The sequence below is a fragment of the Carassius auratus genome, chromosome 1 (assembly GCF_003368295.1).
Source record: "Carassius auratus strain Wakin chromosome 1, ASM336829v1, whole genome shotgun sequence".
Lineage (NCBI taxonomy): Eukaryota > Metazoa > Chordata > Actinopteri > Cypriniformes > Cyprinidae > Carassius > Carassius auratus.
The window spans coordinates 30471255-30479898 of NC_039243.1; the positions used below are offsets into that span (position 1 = coordinate 30471255).

The 8644-nt window shown below is 35.1% G+C and overlaps 1 pseudogene; it reads left to right on the forward strand.

The window, feature by feature from the left end:
* Positions 1 to 4734: 4734 nt before the first annotated feature.
* Positions 4735 to 8644, forward strand: part of LOC113108350 (transmembrane protein 144-like) — a 16466-nt pseudogene continuing 12556 nt past the window's right edge.

Consider the following 8644-nt stretch of genomic DNA (forward strand, 5'->3'; position numbering starts at 1 on the left):
TGTGCATTTTACATCACTGCCTTTCCAAGTTCTCGTTTTGTCACACTTGAATACGCACATATAAAATGACCTCATTTTGCTCATGTATTCACACACTCGCCCCACTTCGGTTTTCGTGGATGTTTTACACAACGTAAAGTGATGAAGAACAATGTGCCACATTGAAAATAATTCCAATGGGAAAATCTCCACACCTGTTTCCATAGCAACCTGTTTTTGGAATCTCTGATTCTCAAGAACTCAAGCACACGAAACATCTGCATCAAATGTGATTTTGTTTATGCGAACTATATGACATATAAATATTAAAAAAAGTTTGTCTAGAATAATTTCTTATTATATGAGATATGTATAATAAATGATGTATATAATTACACTTTTGTTCATTTGATGTTAATGTTACCATGCAAATGCTTGACTTAAAGAAAACAGAATCTAAATGATTTGAGTAGGTCTGTTTCTCCTCCTCACTGGTTTGATTTGTTGTGATGTTCATTTTTGGGATTTTGGATCACTGTGTTCGGATCTGTTTTTTTCCTGCTTATGGGCGATGCAAGCTGTAGTTTTATAAGTCTTTTAATTAAAAAAAGAAAATATTTAAGAATATTTTACCTTCTGCATTACACAATTTAAATGGTATATTGAAAGTGTTATATTGATTAAGATGGATATATATATATATATATATATATATATATATATATATATATATATATATAATTCCCCAAAATGCCAAAAAGTGATATGTGCCAAATTATGTCAAGGCATTTCAGATGCATTTATTAAAATTGTCTCTGTTTGGGAAAGTGTTAAGATTGAAAATTAGTACCCTATAATCAGAAGTTTGTTATTTATGTCATATTTGGCTTTTTTGTTTTTGTTTTTTTTTCATATCAAATGCATTGTACTTTTATTAAGATGCACTACGATATGCAGTTTTAACTGTGAAAAGCATGACAACATTTCTTTACGTTTGTTTTATAAAAGCGATGATTTTATCGCTAATACTAGTTAACTAGGACTTTAATTTATGTAGTCCAGCTTTGATCTGAAGACTAAGAGATAGAGATGATTATTACAGATAGTTATATTGATAAAGTGTAAGCTGATCACCCTTTTCTATGACATGACGTGTAACTGAAATCCTGCTCACTAGTTTTGTATGTATATGTACTGTACATGTAAATAGAAACCGTTTGAGTGTATAACTAAAAATCTTAGTTGATACACCAGCTTGCACACAAGAGGATTGCTTATATTGTGCATTTGGGAGCACGTTTGGGAACCTATGACCATCATACCAAGCTGTCTCTCACGTACTGACACACAAATGGACCTGTCATCACTATCTTCATTTCAGTTATATGTCTGCCATAGGATGAAATGGAGGATGTTTTTCTTAATGGAATGTGGACTGATTGCTTTATTTTTTGGAATCTTTTGGAATAAACAGAGACTCAGAATCCACTGTTATTTTTCGTTTTACTCTGTTTCATGGGAAGGAGAAAAGTGCCATTTAGACACATCTTGTGTCTAAAAATTAACACACAGCAGATGATAATGTTGAAACAGTTTGTCTATCATGCCTATTTAGTTTTTTTTTTTTTTTTTTACAGACCATATGGATTTGCCATATTACATTAAGCCAAAACGTAACTGTGAGCAACAAAAACTGTCGTCATGTTTTTTTATTTTGACAGGTGCAGCTCAACAGAAAGACCTGGACTGATATATAAAGAAGCTAAATAATTCCATTTGGACAAAATGTATTTTGAATAAAAATGTAAAATACTAAATAAAATGTAAATAATTTAAAATACCTTTTCATGGTCAGTACGAAATTACTGGTATTCTCAAATCAGATGTGGCAAAAATATTATTTAGACCCTGTTCAGATCATTATCTCAAAGTATAGTGAATATATAAATAGCTGTCTTTCTTTCACTGCCTTTTACCAATAGTGAGCTGTGCACTGACAGAACTCTGAGACTATAAAAATTGTTTGTTGGTTTGTTCAGGGCTAATTGCTTTGATCAACTCTGTAACACAGGAACAGATGTGGCCCTGTTCAGTATGTACTGGGGACACATTAGTGTTATGCTTCCACATGCTCTTAAACAAGCCACTGCTTTAACCAAGTGTTTCTGATTGCCTGGTAATCTATTGGGGAGAGGAAAATTGCCAAAATGTGTGTGTGCTTTCTTATTGATTTCTTAGTGAAGACCAGTGCCAACTGCCTGATGTTCAGTTGTTCTGGGACACACACATAAACACACAATCTCTTTTAATCTCTTTTTAGGCAAGGCTCCCAGGCAAACAGACTGACCTAGCATCTGCAGCTCAGCAGTTGAGTTTCCTCTTGCTGTGTCTAGTTCCTTATTAGCTTTATCAGCCAATAAGAAATCAGTATTCTCTAGTAGCCAAACATAGTTGAATCCGTTGCAGCCAATTAACGCTCAGCGTCAAATCAATTAACCAAGCACATACAGGTCTCAGTTTGTAATCATGGTTGTGCTCATGGTTGCACAATTTAACATGCTTTCTTTGTACTTTCATAGTTTTTATTCTTTATTTCGTATACTGTATTTAATGAGGGTACCTCTGGGTTTAGTGCTGGGTCCAATCCTCTTTTGAACTCAACAAAGCCTTGTGAAAAAACATTGTTTTTTTCTACTTTGCAGCACTAACACACAGCTTTAGTTCTTATTCCAGCCATACAATCTGCACAGTTTTGTTCAGAATACATGTTGTGCACATGCAAACAAATATGTGAATTGCATTGCAAAGTTTGGGTACAAAAGGTAGGTGCATTTGAACATATGTCTAACTCCACTATTGAAGAGTAAAATCTAGAAGATTTTCTTGTCCCCTCCTAACATGCATAACAATTTTGTTCTTTTTTTATGACAATGTCATCTTTTTTCAGTTCACATAGAAAGGAATGACTGGCCTGTGTAATGAGGTGTATTTACTAAGTGATTTGAAATTCCCCTTCAGTTTAGTTGATTAGAGGCCTTTTCAGCTGAGACGGTGTTTTAACTTTCATCCAGTGTCCATACAGCATCCAAACGCCTAACATTAGCCTACATTATTAACTTTAATGGCTGCACTGGGATACTATAGACATTCCCTTGGCCCATCAAATGATCAATATTTTCATGTAAGGCCAATGAGGCACTCATTCATTCTTATGGTGGAAGCTGTTTGTGTCCATGATTAGTTGTGAACTGTGTTCGTAGTCTGACCACTTTAAATGAAGATTAATGGAAATATTCTAAAATAATGTTTTAAAAAAAAACAACTTCTAGAAACCTGAACACACACAATCTGATTTCTAAAAAAAAAAAAAAAAAAAATAGAGTCACTTCTTTGTTTCTTTGTTCTGATTTCTCAGGACACCTATTTGATATCTGTCAGATAGTAGGGATATTTGTGTATTTTAAAAAATGTTTACAGTACCTTATAGACAGTAACGTATACTTCACTCATAAATGAAATTTCTGTCATCATTAACTCACCCTCAAGTAATTTCAAATAACTTTGGTTCATATTAGAAACACAAATGTGTGTTGATCATTGTTCAGATGTAAATAAAAGTTTAAATGAATTCTGTTCAAGATATAAAGCAGTCATCTGTCTTCACTCATATATTTATGACACTTTCAATTGGACTTTAAATTTAGAGACAGAAACCTCACAGGTTTCATTAAAAAATAGCCTATTTTATTCTGTCTTTTTTGCAAGATTAGTCAAAGAAAACAATGACAATTTCTGGGTAAAAAAAAAGGCAGTTCATGAGCCATTCAAGAGACAGCAGAAATGACAAGACTGTAATAGATTATTTCTGACATGACATTGTGAACAACAACAAAAAAAAAAAAATAACTCTGAAACTTAGAAATTCTGAAATAAAGCAGGTACCAAAATCATGGAAAGTATGGATTTCTATTAACAGGTCATTTAATTTCACTATCCGTCTGGTCACCATGCATTTTCTAAAAGTGGCCCTAATCTGCACAATTTTGTATCCCCCAATTCCAAATGTGAGCATCAGTGCGGTTTTACAAGCACTTTTCGTTGTTAAAGAGGCTGGAGACAGGCTCTAAAAATAAAAGAGAATTAATCTAGGATTATGATGCTGTTGATGTTGAAGTATGTGGGAGTTTACAGCAGTGAAAAACGTTTGTTGAGAGCAGTGATGCCCTCTGGTGGTAATATGCACAGATAAGGTTGGTGAGAGGCAAGCAGAAGCTTAAACATTTTTGTTATACTGGTTTTAAGTCTGTTAAAATCCTGATAGCAATCAATATTCAAAGTGGTCAGTAGATTTCACGTGCCAGAGAAGCGATCTGTAGAATTCTGTCTTTTAACTTCCCTTTTAACTATTCCCTTATTGTACAGTTGCCATGTGCATTATTATGTTCCAAACAGATGGCATAATAAATGTCAGCAGACCGGTAGGACTTTAAACCTGACACTGAAAAACCAAACGGAAGACAGTCTAGCATTTATCATCATCATCATCATCATCATCATCATCATCATTATTATTCAATGCTTTGAACATTAACACAGAAAGGAACTTTCATGACTGAGAGATTTACAAATGAATTTACAAGATTCTGAATTTCGTTATAACATATAACAAAATAAAATTTAAAATAAAATAAAAACACTAAAGAAAAAATAATAAATAAATAAATATAAAACTAAAAAGAAGTGTGGGAGTAGAAGGTTTTCACATTATGAAACCAAAGTCCTCTAATAAAGTACACAAAAATCTTGCTTTGGGGCTTTTCATCCCTCTTAACGTCTCCAAAAACATAAAAAAATTCAACAGTCTAGCATTTGTTGTTTACAATGTTTACAATGTCTGGCTCCGCCCCTTTATCGTCAGATTCAAACACACGTGATTCATCACATGCGTCGCGTGCCCGAGATATGCAGGAGATATGTCTTTTAACAATCATGTGATCCTGCCTATCAGCTGACACGGAAGTAAAACTCACCCTTATTCATAAGTCGCTCTGCTTCCTAATAGTTTATTCCAGCGATCTCCGCCTAAAAGTAGCTTTTATCGATATCTTTTCATAGTTTGAATGCTGTTGCGAGTGTCTCTTTAAGATGAATCCTCGCGTGGCCGCGCTCATCATTGCGCTCCTCTGCGGCGTTTTCCATCGCCGCCGCGCAACACCTTGACACAGGTAACGAATAAAAAACGGATTGCCTGCATTACATAAGTAATTTTTGGTGAGTAAAACACAATGTAATGTAACTATGGCCCAGTAGAATGGCTCCCAGACGGTCCGAGCGCGTCCGTGGATCTTCAGCGAGAGAACAACAGCACAAACTCGTCTGATCTGACTTATGGGTTCATATCCTGCGCAGTGGCAGTAGTCTTCTACGGGAGCAACTTCGTGCCAGTGAAGAAGATAGATACTGGAGATGGTTAGTCAACTTCTTTTTAGTTTTGGACTCTCTATAAATGTGTGGTAGCTCGCTCAGTGATTCTGGACACTGTAAATGTTTGTGGTACCCAAATATCAACAGAAATAGTTAAGTCAGTCTTGATTTACTCGCCCTCTGTATCAGATCTGTAGGACTGCCACAGGTGCTGGTCATATAATTAGAATATCATCAAAAAGTTTATTATATTATTTAAAATTTATTTAACTAATTCCATTAAAAAAGTGAAACTTGTATATTATATTCATTCATTACACACAGACTGATATATTTCATATGTTTATTTCTTTTAATTTTTGATGATTATAACTAACAACTAAGGAAAATCCCAAATTCAGTATCTCAGCTCTTCTTCATTCTTGGGTCTGGAATATCGCATCTTCCTCTTTCACAGTACCCCATAGATTTTCTATGGGGTTAAGTCAGGCGAGTTTGCCAATTAAGAACAGGGATACCATCGTCCTTACACCAGGTACATGTAGCTTTGGGACTGTGTGCAGGTGCCAAGTCCTGTTGGAAAATGAAATCTGCATCTCCATAAAGTTGGTCAGCATCAGGAAGCATGAAGTGCTCGAAAACTTCCTGGTGTACGGGCTGCGTTGACCTTGGACCTCAGAAAACACAGTGGACCAACACCAACAGATGACATGTCACCGCAAACCATCACTGACTGTGGAAACCTTACACTCTGGGACCCTGATTTCCAAAAGAAATGCTAAATTTATTTTTTTTATCAGAGAACATCAATTTGGACCACTCAGCAGCAGTCCAGTCCTTGAATGGGTTTGTTTCACAATCCTCTCCAGGGTGTGGTTATCCCTATTGCTTGGACACTTTTTTCTACCAAATCTTTTCCTTCCCTTCACCTCTCTATTAATGTGCTTGGACACAGAGCTCTGTGAACAGCCAGCCCCTTTTGCAATGACCTTTTGTGTCTTGCCCTCCTTGTGCAAGGTGTCAATGGTCGTCTTTTGGACAACTGTCAAGTCAGCAGTCCTCCCCATGATTGTGTAGCCTACAGAACTTGACTGAGAGACCATTTAAAGGCCTTTGCAGGTGTTTTGAGTTGATTAGCTGATTAGACTGTGGCACCAGGTGTCTTCAATATTGAACCTTTTCACTATATTCTAATTTTCTGAGATATTGAATTTGGGAAATAAAAATGAAAATAAATAAACAATTGAAATATATCAGTCTGTGTGTAATGAATGAATATAATAATATTATAATATAAGTTTCACTTTTTGAAGGGAATTACTAAAATTAACTTTTGATATGATATTCTAGTTATATGACCAGCTACTGTATGTGTGTATAATATAATATAATATATACACACACACACACACAAACACACACACACACACACACACACATATATACATCCAGTAGGTTTTTCTTGTAGAATAAACCCCAACAGGGTGATCAGCAGCCCTGATGTGAAACTTATCTTGCTTTGAAAGCACACTAAAGAGAGGAAGTTTGCTAATAATATTTAATTCATTTTCAGTTCACACTACTTTGTATATATGCAGGCATGTTTTCCAATGGATTCTGTGTGCTGCTATATGGACGGTCTCCCTAGTGGTGAACATCATTCTTCATAGTCCAAAGTTTTTGGCCTCTTGTTATGCTGGGAGGAGCAATCTGGGCTACTGGTAACATCTAACTATTTAATATGTTAATATAATTTGATTACTGCTTGACAAAAATAGTAAACACTAAAATAGTTCTCCTATTCTTGAAAGACTTTCTCATTTATACTGACTGAAATTCTGTCCCGTGTTTGTGTGTTTTATCTAGGTAATATAACTGTAGTTCCTATCGTAAAGACTATTGGGCTTGGTCTTGGTCTTCTCATATGGGCTTCATTTAATCTGCTTTTAGGTTGGGCCAGCTCTCGGTAAGCAAAATTTCATTTCAGAATCCAGTCATTGGCAGCCATAAACACACACACACTGATTCTTGCTGCTGATTTTAGGTTTGGTTGGTTTGGTATTGGTGCGGAGACTGTTTCCAAACCAGTTCTGAACTTCTGTGGAGCAGGTCTTTGTTTACTTAGGTAAATGTGCATGCATTAATTTTTTTATTCTATTATTTTCAGAATGTGATGTCACTTGTAAGTCTCATTATTTGAAATAATGTCTTTTTTTCCACCCTTTTATTTCCCTCATTTTTGTATGTTTACAGTGCCATAGTTTTTTTCTTTGTGAAGATGATGTACAAAGATCTGCAACATCTGAAGAAACACCATTACTAATAGACCATGTATGTTGACATAGTTTTTAAAAAATGTGATAAAATATCCTTTTTTTTCAGAGGGACATGGTGATGGGGTTAAAAAAAAAAATTAGAAAATGTATTTTTCACTTCTTTTTTTTTTTCTACTGAGGTCTAAATTATTTTTTGCAATTCCCCTGAGAAACTTTGCATTTGCCCATAAAACTGTTCATCAGAACGCAAAATTTTGAGATTTTAACGAAATGTTACTCAGAGGAACTGAAAACCATTTAAATATAATTTTCCCTCTCATCTCGTATTTTTTCTCCATTACCATGTTCCTTTAGAAGCTCTTTACATTCTTAAATATTTTCATGTTTGGATATTCTAGTTAATGTTTTATAATAATTATTCCATTTTCTCCGAAAGACTGTGAACTCTGACTCTGTCGTAGCAACAGATGATTCCTGGGTGGATGCATTAACACCACGCACCAAACGTCTTGTGTATGTACACATCTCACTTACATGACAACATGAGTAAATGTTTTGTACTACTAGTATATATAGTATCAGAAAAAATGCCTTTATGAATCCGTTTATATTAAAGATGTTATGTGTTGCAGTGGAATCGTTTCTCCTTTGTGCTCTGCTTTATGGAGCATCATTTGTTTCCAGTTCTGTACATTAAAAACCATGCATCAGATCCCAGACAGCAGTACAATGGGGCTAGCCAGTTTGGTAAATCAAGATGACCTCCTTATAAACATTGGTTGGATTCTTAATAAATGTGAACTGTGATGTATTTTCTGTTTTGTACGTAGATCTGGATTACGTCTTTGCACAATACAGTGATTTTCCCACCAGTACTGTGTATTTCGTCCTGTACTGTGCCATCAAAAAAAACAAACCTCAAGTTTTTCCTAAAGCAGTGCTGCCAGGTAACACCATCACTTCAA